This window comes from Myotis davidii, unplaced genomic scaffold, assembly GCF_000327345.1.
Source record: "Myotis davidii unplaced genomic scaffold, ASM32734v1 scaffold93, whole genome shotgun sequence".
Taxonomy (NCBI): domain Eukaryota; kingdom Metazoa; phylum Chordata; class Mammalia; order Chiroptera; family Vespertilionidae; genus Myotis; species Myotis davidii.
Window position 1 is genome coordinate 1,520,209 of NW_006292095.1, and position 14,143 is coordinate 1,534,351.

General features: G+C 36.6%; 1 protein-coding gene across 7 annotated transcripts in view; it reads left to right on the forward strand.

Annotated features, from left to right (window-relative positions):
* SLC20A2 (solute carrier family 20 (phosphate transporter), member 2) overlaps positions 1–14,143 on the forward strand; it is a 93,060-nt gene that overhangs the window by 31,514 nt on the left and 47,403 nt on the right. Inside the window, exon 1 of one of the 7 annotated variants that reach the window (XM_015565183.1) lies at positions 6,216–6,226. The exons of 5 other annotated variants lie outside the window; for them this stretch is intronic. The gene's annotated coding sequence lies outside the window, so the exon portion shown is untranslated. Of the gene's footprint in view, positions 1–6,215; positions 6,227–11,294; positions 11,396–14,143 lie in introns of those variants that run through there. One more of the 7 variants, XM_015565185.1, reaches the window with a different exon arrangement.

Below are 14,143 nucleotides of genomic sequence, written 5' to 3' on the forward strand. Positions count from 1 at the left end.
CCTACATCTGTCTATTTACAGAGGGTACGAGTCTCTGTGAATGTGGTGATTGCACACTGATAAGATATGTCTCACTAATCCAGAGGGTAGAGGTAGCTGATTTTTAATACCCTAAATTAGTCTCTGAATATAAAATATTTTCTTGAAAACCTGTAATCGCTCAGTCATTTTATATCCAGTAGGAAAATTCCAAGTGGTTGGTTGATTTGGTTCTTAAAGATGGCAGGCAGTGGTGGTTTTTATTTCTATATAAAGAGAAATTACCAAATAGCCATTCTTTTTAGGATTTAGCCCTGACAAAAATAATTTTGTTTCTAAAATCAATCTTATATCTAGTCCACATATGGGTCATGAAAAATAAGAGTTGTTAAATGGTACCTGGCCAGCGTGGTTCAGTGGTTGAGCGTTGACCAATGAACCAAGAGGTATGATTCTATTCTGGTCAGGGTACATGCCCAGGTTGCAGGCTCGATCCCCAGTAGGGGGCATGCAGGAAGCAGCTGATAGTGATTCTCTCTCATTTTTGGTGTTTCTCTCTCTCCCTCTCCCTCCCTCTCTGAAATCAATGAAAGTATATATTTTTTAAAAAGAGTAGTTTTAAGTGGTTTAGGATAAATTTTGTCTCATTATAGTTGTTCAGTCAAGAAAATTAAACTTGAAGAGAAAGAAGGGGAAAATTTGACTACACAAGAATTACTGACCTAATAATTCAACAAATATCCCCAGAAACAACCTAATGAGAAACTAATTAAATAATATATGGTGTTACCATATAATGCAACACCACGCAGCCATTTAAAATTATGATGCTAGATCTATTTTGAGTAAAACTAGCAGGTTACAAAATACATATGTGTGAACCATTTTTTAATGGGAGGCATTTTTAATGGCTTTCATTCTTTTTTAAACGGTGTCACTTACATGTACATGAAAAAGGAATGCTATGAACCAAACAGAAGCAATAGTTATCTGTAGCAGATGAGCTGACGTGTGATGTTTTACTCTTTGTTTTTAGTTACCTATTTTATATATTTTTCTTCAATGAGCATATAATACTTAATGTAATAATGAAAAACGTTCTTTTCATAAAAGAACTATGTAATCATTTTTATTTTAACTTTTGTATTTTATTTATTTTGGTAGCGGCCTCTCAGTGGTTTATGTGAAGAATGCCTACCCCAGTGGATAAAACTAATACACAAATATGTGCACATAAACAATGGTTATATTGCAATGGTAAGCCAGGAGCATTTTTCCTTGTTTTATTTTCTACTTTTCTGTAGTTAACAAATTTTTATATGCATGAGTATTATTTTTGTAATGAAAAAATCTGACTTATTTTTAAGAAAGAGACTTGAGATCTAGACTCATGGGAAGAGACCCACACAAGCTGACGTGTAGCCATTAATTGATAATGATTAATCCTGTTAATTCTACAGTGTGAAAGATATTCAGCAAGGGTCTGCTTTCACTACTTACAGTTCTGTATGTTCTAATATGTTCTCAGATTGTCCAGGATCTCAGGTTTTGTATTGTTTGGAGAGCAAAGGAAGGGAGCTGGTGGATGCAGCATATTTTTAAGCCATTAAAATAATACTTCTGGGGTCGAGATTATCCATTTAAATTTTTTAAGGGACTATCATTCTACATCTTACATATAAAGAATGGTAGAACCATATGCCATAGTCCTTAGATAATATTTTGAATAATGATGATGAGGGATGATGGAAAGAAAAAAATCTCCTAGCTAGTGTTTCCAAAGCACTTATTTTTGTAGTGTCAAAGTGTATCTCATCATTGTTTACTAAAAGTGATAACACTTTAAGAGAGTGCTGGTTCCTCAATTATTTCTGCCCAGTGCTGCTATGATGACCTTGTGGTCTTCATCTGAAGGTTATTTTGAGTAACTGTGTTAGTACTAGTGGCAGTTGATTTAAGAAAATCTTGAGCAAAAACAGTAGGCCCCCTTTCAGCCCACTTAGTATGGTGACATGTGAGAATAAGTACTTTTGATGGTTATTTAAAGGGTCTCTCTTTGAACTGCGTTCCTAAGCGTAGGCCTAAATGAGTGGAACCTGTCACCAGGTTTACCTGGCCATAGAGATTTAGATTGAGATTGAATTGAATCCACTTTCAGCAGTACTGATACCTTAAACTTTCTTTAAAGCCAAAGTGCCTTAGGAAACCAAATAGAATCTACTATCATGTACTACCTACCATTCTTTGGCCTAGCCCTTAGTTCAGAATCTTTGTTACTCATATAGGAGTGTTGTCTGGAATATTTGGAACTAAGAGAACTGGTTTTTCAAATTTCCTTACAAAGTGTGCTCATCTTTTCATCCTCTCCTTTCTTTCTTTCTTATCCTGCCTCTTCCTCCTGCAATTATATTTTAGGAATAATTGTGTAATTCCTCTCTCCACTATTGGCTCCTTGTAGAAGTAAGAACACATATCACATGGATTTATCTTCATTTTCTTTGGGTGGAGGAGGGGGAAAGATGTGGGTGAACTATTCAACCCAAGTAGTCAGATACTCAATGGGTCAAATACTGTTCCCAGTGAGAATTATGGTAGCCACATCAGCATGTCATCGCTGCCAAGCGATTTCAACTTAGGTGAGTCACAAAGCTCTACTGCACAGCATGAGCACAGATGTAGGAAATGCCACATGTCACCTCAAGATGAAATATAACTGGGTGGTTACGTTTGATTGAAGATGTTTGTTAATCAAGTTGAGTGGCTCAAAGAAAAAGAACATCTTTTTAAAAGGGATAGAGCAGATAATAATATTTCCTGAGACTATAGACTAAGTTAGAAAAGGTAAGAAGACTAGTTGGTGTCTGTCAGGGGAAAGGGTGACTTTTGTAAGAGCCAGAGGAAAATAAATCTCAGCTTAGGACTTGGACTGAGTTTATTTTCTTCCTTTTGGGTAATTTGTTTGTTTTGTTTTTACCTTTATTTGAAGACTAAAAGCAAAAGTAAGAGGATATGAATGTACTCAATATAGTGAGGTGATTGGGACTTACAAATGGGGACCATCTATTAAAAAGGTTTTTGGGTGTGTGTGTTTTCTTTTTTTTTAGGAGTGATTACTGTAGACTTGACTTGAAATTGAAGTGGTGGCTTGAGCAGGAAGAGAGAATGTAGTGATGTTCTGTCACTTTCTGCTTCAGCCTACTGTGCATAGTTAAGTATCCTTAGGGACTTGTAAGGTAGAGCATCCAGCTACACACCTCTTTCTGTCAGGCCTGATTTTTGCCATCTCTAGTTTTGTTTGATCCCCACCCCCCTCCCGATCTTAGAGTCATAGTGTCTTTAGGCTCCATGGGACTTGTCAGTAACAATTAAATAAATCCAGAATGCTTTTTACTTGAACAAAAATGACTTGAAGCCTGATCCAGAAGAAACTTCTTTTGATCAGGTACAGGCATAGCTTGGAGATACTGTGGGTTCAGTTCTAGACCACTCCTAATAAAGCAAGTATCCTAACAGCAAGTCACATGAATTTTTCTGTTTTTCAGTGCATATAAAAGTTATGCTTACACTATAATCACTATACTGCAGTCTGTTAAGTGTGCAATAGCATTATGTCTACAAAAACAATGTACATGCCTTAATTAAAAATACTTTATTGCTAAAAAATGCTAACCATCATCTGAGCCTTTAGTGAGTCATGATGTTTTTGTTCGTAGAGAGTCTTGCCTCAATATTGATGGCTGCTGACTGATCAGGGTGGTAGTTGCTGAAGTTTATGGTGGCTGTGGCAATTTTTAGAAATGAGACAATGAAGTCTGCTGCATCGGTTGACTTTTCTTTTCATAACTCTTTCTCTGTGGCATGCAATTGTTTGATAGTATTTTACCCATACTTCTTTCAAAATTGGAGTCAATTCTCTCAAACCCTGCTACTGCTTTATCAACTAAGTTTATGTAATATTCTAAGTCCTTTATAATCATTTCAACAGTTCTCACAGCATTTTCACCAGGAGTAGATTCCATCTCAAGAAAGCACTTTCTTTGCTCATCCATAAGAAACAACTCCTTATTCATTAAAAATCTACACTAATAAAAGAGAAACATGCAAATTAACCATCACTCTGTCATTCCGCTACACCCACCAGCTAATCAGCAACTATGCAAATTAACCCAACAAAGATGTTGGGTTAATTTGCATACACAGGCGTGGAGCAAAGACCGAAGATGACTGAAGATGGCGGTGGCCACAGAGCTGGAGTGAGCAGGAGGCTTGGGTTGCTTCCTGCGACGGAGGAAGCCAAGCTTCCCACTGGCCTTGGACTCCGCTCAAGGAGTGGCTGGGGGCCTGGGTCACCGGGAACAACCCAGGCTTCCAGCCCGCCCTGGGCTCCACTCAAGGAGGGGCTGGGGGCCTGGGCTCCGCTTGAGGAGCTGGGGGAAAAAAAAGAAAAGGGGAGGGGCTGTGAGCAGCTGGAGCGGAGAAGCCAAGCCTCACTGCTGCGGCCAGACCTAAGGCCTGGGTCCTGGGTGCCGGAGGAAAACCAGTGCCGGCAGCCAGAGGAAGGAAGGCCTATTGCATGAATCTTTGTGCAATGGGCCACTAGTTATATCATAAGATTGCAGCAATTCAGTTATATCTTTAGGCCCCATTTCTAATTCTAGTTCTCTTGCTATTTCCACCACATCTGTAATTAATTTCTTCACCAAAGTCTTGAACTCCTCGGTCATCCACAAAAGTCGGAATCAACTTCTCCCAGCCTCCTATTAATATTGATATTTTGACCTCTTCTAATGAATCACAGGTGTTCTTAACGGCATTTAGAATGGAATCCTTTCCAGAAGATTTTCAACAGATCCATCAGAGAAATCACTATCTATGACAGCTATAACCTTACCAAATGTATTTCTTTAATAAGACTTGAAAGTTGAAATTATTCCTTGATCCATGGGCTGAAGAATGGATGTTGTGTGAGCAGGCAGGAAAACAACATTAATCTTGTACATCTCCATCCGAGCTCTTGGGTCCATGTCAGTGAGCAATAATATTTTGAAAGGAATATTTCTTTATGAACAATACGTAGGTCTCAACAGACGGCTTAAAATGTTCAGTAAACCATGTTGCAAAGAGATGTGTTGTCATCCAGGCTTTGTTGTTCCATTTTCAGAGCATAGACAGAGTAAATGTAACATAATTTTTAAGCACCTTTGGATTTTTTGAATGGTAAATGAGTATTGGCTTCAACTTAAAGTTACCAGCTGCACTAGCACATAATAAGAGAGTCAGCCAGTCCTTTGAAACTTTGAAGGTAGGCATTGACTTCTCCACTCTAGCTATGAAAGTCCTACATGGCTTCTTCCAATACAAGGCTGTTTCATCTACATTGAAAATTTGTTGTTTAGTGTATCCACCTTCATTAATTATCTTAGCTAGATCTTCTGGATAACTTGCTGCAATTTGTATATTAGTACTTGCTGCTTCACCTTACACTTTCATGTTATCGAAACATCTTTCCTTAAACCTCATGAACCAGCCTCTGCTAGCCTTAAACTGTTCTGCAGCTCCCTCACCTTCTCCCAGCCTTCGTAGAATTGAAGAGTTAGGGCCTTGCTCTGGATTAGGCTTGGACTTAAGGGAATATTGTGGCTGCTTTGATCTATCCAGCCAAAGTACTAAAACTTTCTCTATGTCAGTCAAAAGGCTGTTTTTATGTTCTTATCCTTAAAAGTAGCACTTTTAATTGCCTTCAAGAATTTTTTTTTCTTCATTCACAATTTGGCTGTTTGGCAAAGGAGTTCAAGCTTTCAGCCTATCTTCAAGATGCTTTTAAGTATTAGAATGATACCTCTTTTAAAAAGTTTAATCTTTATTGTGCTTTGAAAGGAAATGATCCCAGTAGGCAAGACTATAATAAGAAAGATTTTGTTTTCTATCTCCCCATTAAATACTAAGTAGTGAACTTCCAAAAAAAACCTCAGCGATCAAATTGGATTCAGCTATGTAAAGGCAATATGGATATAAAGGTATCTAAAAAAAAAAAAAAAAAAAGCAAATCCTGATCACTTAAAAAAAGTTACAGTAAAGTCTACTTTTTCTGGTATACAGCTCTATGAGTTTTTACACTGTTCAGGGTTTTATTACTACCAAAAAGACAGGGTACATAATAATCCCAACTCTACAAAGGGTTTCCTTGCATAGCTCCTTTATACTTAGACCTTCCCTTCATCCCTTACTTTCCTGAACTGTGAAAGTAGTCTCTAAGCCCCCCACATGGTAAAGGCTGAAAATCTAGATAGCTAAAGGGGCTTAAGTACAATCTTTGACCATTAAGTGGCTTTTGTTATCCCATGGGTGATCCCTAGCAAGCCAGACTAAAATATAAATACAAAGGGAAAAAAATGGGAAAAGGGACATCAACAGCTGCACCGGTAGGAAAGACTTCACAAAATTGGCTTCAACCAAATAAGAACAACAAATCTCTGGGGGTGTGGGGTGGGGTGGGAATATCAGTACAGAGTTGCTACAATATATTTTCTAAAATATACAGTTTTTAACACAAATTTTTGAGACGTAAAGAAACTGGAAAGTGTGATGCATAGACAGCAGTAATAAAACAGACAATAGAGATGACTGCTTTTGAGGGGACCCATATATTGAACATAGAGGACAAAGACTTCAAAGCAACTATTACAAATATGTTCAAAGACTTAGAAGAAATTTATTCTTAAAGAGCTAAAGGAAGCTGTGGTATCAGTGACTCATCAAATAGAGTCTATCTTTAAAGAAATAGAAGTGATTTTTTTTTAAAAAGGACCAAATGCAGATGGGACATCAAAAGCACAAGCAAATATAAATTGAACATCAAAATTAAAAGCTGTACATCAAAGGACAAAATCAATGAAATGAAAATATGTCCACATAATGGGAAGAAATATTTGCAAATCGTATATCTGTTAAGCCTTAACAGTTAAGGGGTTAGTATCCAGAATATACATGTAAAGAACTCCTACTACTTGATAGCAAGGAAACAAACAACCTGATTAAAAAATAGGCAAAGACTTGAATAGACGTTTCTCCAAAGAAGATAGACAGATGGCCAACAAGCACATGAAAAGGTGTTCACCATCAATAATTATTAGAGAAATGCAAATTGAAACCACAATGTGCTATTACCTCCTACCCATTAGGATGGCTACTATTACAAAATAAAACAGAAAATAACATGTTGGGGAGGATGTGGAAAAATTGGAACCTTTGTGCACTGTTCGTGGGAGTGTAAAATGGTGCAATCATTGTGCAAAACAGTATGGTAGTTCTTAAAAAAAATTAAAAACAACTACTATATGACCCAGAAATTCCACTTCTGGGCATATACCCAAGATAATTGAAAGCAGAGACTTGAAGAGATATTTGTACACACATTTTAATAGCATGCTCACAATAGCCAAAAAGTGGAAGCAACCCAAATATCCATCGACTAATGAATGGATAAACAAAATGTGACACACACACACACACACACACACACACACACACACTGGAATATTATTCAACCTAAAAAGAAGGAAATTCTAACTCATGCTATAACATGGATGAATTTTGTAGGTATTACGCTAAGCGAAATGCAGTCACAAAAAGACAAATACTGTATGATTTTAAGTACATCATTCTTAGGGTGGTCAGAATCATGGTGCTAGAAAGTAGAATGGGTGGTAAGGGGATGAGGTGAGGGGCAATGAGAAATTACTGCTTAATGGGTATAGAGTTTCTGTTTTTGATAAGATGAGATCTGTAGATGTGGTGGTGATGTTTGCACAATGTGAATGTATTTAATGCCATTAAACAGTACAGTTAAAAATTGTTAAATGGTACATTTTATGTGTACTTTACCACAATTACAATTTTAAAAAGAAAGAAATTTTGGAATTGGAAAGTACAATAACCAAAATGAAAAACTTGCCAGAACTGGTTTGGCTCAGTGGATAGAGCATTGGCCTACGGACTCAAGGGTCCTGGGTTCGATTCCGGTCAAGGGCATGTAACTTGGTTGTGGGCCCATCCCCAGTAGGGGGCGTGCAGGAGGCAGCTGATTGATGTTTCTCTCTCATCAATGTTTCTCTCTCATCGATGTTTCTAACTCTCTATCCCTCTCCCTTCCTCTCTGTAAAAAATCAATGAAAACATATTTAAAAAAAACTCACTAGAGAAGCTCAATAGTAGATTTGAGTTGTCAGAAAAAAGAATCAGCAAACTTGAAGATAGAGTGCTAGAGATTATGCAGTCTGAAGGACAAAAAGAATAAAGAATGAAGAAAAATGAACAGAACCTTAGAAAAATATAGGCCACCATTAAGTATGCCAATTAGAATACCAGAAGTAGAAGAAAGGGGCAGAAAAATGTTCAAAGAAGTAGTGGCTGACAACTTCCCAAATTTGATGAAAACCACTCATATACATATTAAAAACACTTAAACTCCAAGTAGGATAAACACAGATCCACATCCAGGCATATCATTGTCAAAATTTGAAAGACTATGTATGACAGAAAATATGGAAAGCAGCAAGAGAGAAGTGACAACACATGTGAGGTAACCCTAGTAAAATTAACAGCTGACTTCTCATCACAAAGAGTAGAGGCCAGAAGCTAGTGAGAAGACAAACCAAAGGGCTAAAAGAATTCTATGTCCTACAAAGCTGTATTTCAAAAGTGAGGGGGACATAAAAACATTATAAAGTAAATAAAAATAGAATTCATTGCTAGCAGATCTGTCTCACAAGAAGTACTAAAAAAGAGGTTCTTTGGGCTAAAAGTGACACTAGATAGTAATTTAAATATACACACACGAGAGCTCCAGTAAAGGTAATTAAATAGGTAATGATAAAAGAGTATTATTACATATTTCTTTTTCTCTTAATTGATTTCAAACATTACTAAAGAGCATCTTGTGTCTGGCTGCTTTCTAGTTATTGTAAGAAAGTTCTTTAGTTCACATCAAGCATCCTCCCTAGCTCTTAAGTTTTCTAAAGGAAAAACAGGCAAAGGGAGCTACTGACTTGCCAAAGAAAGTTTATCTTATACATTAGAGTTAAGGCCAGGAATACCCTCAGAATTAGGAAATAATTTTCTTTATATTTTTTTTATTGATTTCAGAGAGAGAGAGAGAGAGAGAGAGAGAGAGAAAGAGAGAGAAAGAGAATGAGAACTATTGATGGGCTGCCTCCTGCAAGTCTCCAACCCAGGATCCAGCACACAATCCGGCCATGTGCCCTGACCGGGAGTCAAACCGCGACCTCCTGGTTCATAGGTTGACGCTTAACCACTGAGCCATGCCAGCTAGGCTAGGAAATCATTTTCAAAGAAACCTTATAAACTGGCTTATATTTCTTATAGTATTTTTAAACTTATTTCTATGGTTTCTTCAAGGTGATAACAAGCAAATACTTATGATTTCTTAATTTAGTAAAAAGATTTCCATATCAGTAGTCTCAGTGGAAAATATAAAGAACTAAATTTTCACCTGACTTATCCATCCGATGAAAAATTTTGGGGGCTTATTGCCTTGTTTAGACTGTTTACACTCTTAATTTGGCAAGTTATTGGTGGAATTGAATCAGGTTTGCAGATGAAGCTCTTCAAAGACTTCCCTACATTGCAAAAAAGGAAAAGTCTGACTAAATCAATTTAATAATTATTTGCCCCCTGGTGCTTTTTTTGCTGCCTAAGAACTATTGCTTAACAACCTCTGGAATGAGAACAAGAAATATGGGACTATAAGTTAAGCATGGAAAATAGTTAAGATAATAATCTTCACCTCTCAACTCTTCTGTTTAGATTAATGTTCTATTAATAGAATATCAAAAATCAATGTTTTTATAAGTATCATTCATATTTTTATTGAGCTTTTAGTGTAATTGGAACAATTGGCAGATATGTATGTAAGAACCAAGATATCTGTTTAAATACATAGTTCCATTTTAAACTGTGACTTAAGGGAAAGTATTTTCCTAATATAGCTCTTGGGATGGAGCCAAACAGTCCAACACTTAAGGGCACAGAATTGGAACAAGTCATCCTAGTTTTGCCATTTGATAGAAGTGATGTTAAGTGATTTGCTCATGAAAACTAACCTATTTTTGGTTATGAGAGCAGGAAAAAATTACCTAGACTATTTGGGGAAGGGGGAATCTATCTATAGTGCATACAGAAAGGGAAAATGTGTAGCAGCTATTTCTATCTTAGAGTGGGAATAAATGTATAAAGTTCAACTAGTTTTATTCCTTGCTTCCAAGCAATGTTTTACCTAAAACACTGCAAGGAACAAGGTGGTAATATCTATTTAAAAAATCTCTACTGCAGGTAATTCCACATTGCCAGTGGGAGATCACTTCTGTGTGCAGCAACCCATTCAGTTACAGCTGTTCTTTTCTTAGCCGCTTGTGGCCTTTCTTATTATAATGAAAGACTGCTTGTTATATCTTTAAATTAGATAGAATGGCTAATATGTATTTCCTTACAGGAACTTTTTGTGTGGAGTTATTAAATTGCATATTTAAAATGGGGGAAAAATAAAACTTTCTTACTATAACTCATCATATAGTCATTAAGATTCTATTTGGACATCTCCAGGGAAGTAGCACCTATGCCTCCTGAGACAGTCTTTCAGTTTTTAAAAGGTATTTTTCATGTAGGACATTCTAAATTTTCTCTTTTTTTTCAGGCCAAATCATTCTCTTTTAACTTTATTTCATTTAAATTATTTTTGCTTTTTATTTCTTTATCCTTTTAAAAATATATTTACCTAATAGATTCATATAATGCCTTCCAAAAGAGCAAAAGGCTGTGTGGAAAACATCTAAATAACATAAATGCTTTAGAGCCAAAAAGAATTTAAATGTCAGAATGACAAAAATGTAGGAGAGAGAGTGATTATAACAGGAATGAGGCCTGGAGACAAAAAATGGTTTTGAAGGGCTGAGTCGACAGGATCTGCAGTGGAAACTTTAGATAGAGGACCAAAATAAGTTTGTTCGAGTTCCATAAATTCATGAAGGCCGTTGATTGCACTTGCTCAAGAAAGGGTCAGTAATTTCCACCCTCTCTCCCCACAGAGCAATCCTGTGGTTCATTGTTCTAGGCTAAACTGCCTCTTCCTAATCCTGTGGTCTCTGGTTGGTGTAGAGTAATAGAGTTGGAAAGGAATTAAAGATACCATCTAATCTTGAAAACTTACAAGGATGAAGGCTCTGCAGCATTCTTAGTAATCCATTCTCTTTATCTCCCTTTTCTCTTTCTCTGTTGTCTCTGCCTCCCCATCCCCGGCTTAGGCCAGCAGCCCAAGCAATCTCAACTCCCAGAATAGGAGCTTGCATCGTTAAGAAGGCCTGATGAATGTCAACCAGGAGCATCACTTCCTAGTGTAAAAGTACCTCCAGTGTAGTAAACAGATAATGCATTTAGGGAATCATATCTAACTTACACTTTCAGTTATGACAGTCACATCTTCAAATTTACCAAAATTGGACTAGAGGACTTCTAAGTCCTTTCAAACTCTAATGTTCTATGATCCTCTTATTCTGTGAATCAAAGTAGGAGTAAATAAAACTTATAGGTTGTTTCTTGTAAGCATTAACCTCAAATACTGTTTTAGTAAAAAAAGGCCTGCAAAGTATTTGGCTCCATCGGGATGTTTTCTTATTATTTGGGTTAAATTCAATCCTGATGGCCAACCCTCAAGTGAAGCATAAGGAAGATTAGGGAAGAATCCTAAAGAAAGACCAAGTGTGACTGAGGATGGACCTATAGAATCCTGCAAATGGAAATATGATAGAAGGCTCTAAAACCATGCTGAGACTGGGTATTCAGACACCAGGACAAAGGGAAAAAATAAGGTAAAACAAAGAGAATAGAAGATGTATTTTCAGTCTTAAATTGTAGATAGTAAGTTTGAAGAATTGTCTGAGAGGCCTAGGCTGAAAACAAACAGATTCATGTGTTTATTAGCAAAAACTAAGCATATTTTGGTGGTACATTACTAACTTTTTTAAAAGTATACTTTTCTTTGTAGTGTTTTGAGTTTTGAAGGTGTGTTTTTTTCCTAATGATAAAAGTGGTAATTGCTCATAGTAGAAAAATTTGGATAATATTTAAAAATGTAAAGAGTACCTAGAGAGAGCCACTCTTAACCTTGGGCATATTTCTGTAGAGTCTTATTGCCAGTGCATTTGTAAACACAATTGAAATTATATGGCACATACCATTTTGTGTACTGAATTTTATTTAGTATTACTATGTTTCAATGTGAGGAAAACTCTCCAGTTAATCCATTTTAGTGACTACATAATAGTTCATCTCCTGTCCGGGGACAGTTAAATAGTTTCCTCTTTTTCATGATTATAATATATGATAATGTTTTTATTTTCCCTTATGAAAATAAATGCTGTTACTTAAAACTCTTTCAATTATTTTTAACTGTACTTATGGGAGTAACATTACAGAACTGATTTTAGAGTTAGTCAACAGAGTTGCAGACCACAGTGACATTATTGCTTGTTCATACTCTCATTTACATTAATGAACCTCCTTGAAGCTTTTAGTATATGAAATGTCTACGAGTCCAGATGTAAAGTATGTTCAATCTGTGGTCCCCATAGTAGGGTGATTCCCAGCTGAAGTGTTCATATATGCCCTAAGCATGATGCTTAGTAAGTGGTTTCTACCATTTGGGTCCTGCAGAGGCAGTGTTGAAGACCGGTCTCCCCAGGAAGGCCCAGCTTCAAGTGCTAAGTGCCCGGTTCGAAGAGAGGTCAGCAGCCTGTCCCAGCAGCAGGTTTTCTCTCTCATCTCTGACCTTGGAAGAGTTGTGTCTGAGGAATTTTCTATTTGCCGTGCTAAGTCAGCCACCTCCTCGAATTGATCTGTTTTTGCTCTTTGCTTCTTGAGCAATTGTTTTAAACAAGGTGTGACAACTTGTCCCCGAGCCCTTGCTCTGTTGGTTGAACTGGCTGGTTTTTCTGTATCTGCATGTCACAATATTCTTTCATTGAATAAGGGAACTGCTCTTTCTTTTCTTTTTTTACTTTTTTTTAAACTATTTAATATAATTTATCCTGGGAACTTGGAGGCTGGGGTAAACAAAGCTGGCAATACAAGGAAAGGAAAAATATCAAAAGTGAATATTACCTTTTATGACCAATATTGTTTTCTTTTTTCCCCTCAGTTTTATTGATGTAAAATAGACAAAATTGTAAATTATTTAAAGTGTATAATATCATGATGATTTGCTATATGTATATATTGCAAAAGGCTTCCTCCCATCTATTAACTTATTCATCACCTCACATATTTATATACAGGTGTTATTTTCTAATCACTTTATTGAGGTATAATGTATGTACAGTAAAGTTTGCAATTTCAAGTATATAGTTTCATGAGTTTTGACACACATGAAAAGTAGAGTAACCATCACCGTATCCAAGGTACAGAATAAAAAGTTTCCTGTGTGGACATGTTTTCGTTTCTTTTGAGTATATATGCCTTGGAATAGGACTGCTGGCTTGTGTAAGCATATGCTTTATAGGACACTATCAAACTGTTTTCCAAAGTGGCTTTACAATTTAGTGTGATTTATTTTTTAGCACTTTTTAGAGTTTCTTTTCTCTGCCTCTTCGTTTCCTTCAAAAAAGTTCCTGTGCCTTATAATATATGTCAGTCTTTAACCAAAGATAAGGCTCGAGTTTGTACACAGAGGAAGGTGGGCTGGATATATCCACAAACTACAAGAAAGATTTTGGAAACTTAGTAAGTTCTTCCTGTGACTTCAGTGATACCAATAGCTTCCGGTTGCTTGAAAACACTTTGCTTATGTGAGATTTGATTCTGACAATGAACCTGTAAAGTACATGTGTTATTACTGTCCTTACTTTTTACAGATGGTGAAACAGGATTCAGAGTGTACATGACTTACCCAATGTCACACTGCTAGTTAGTAGCAGAGCCGAGATTGACCCCAGGGGTCTCTCTGTTAATCCTGATAATAGTCATCACGTGGTGATTCTGGCACTGTGTTAGCACCTTTACACAACCGCACCCTGTGTACACTATTGTCATTCTTAGACGAGTCATTTCAGTGACTTGCCCAGGGTTGTGTAGCCAATAGCTGGCTGGACTGGCA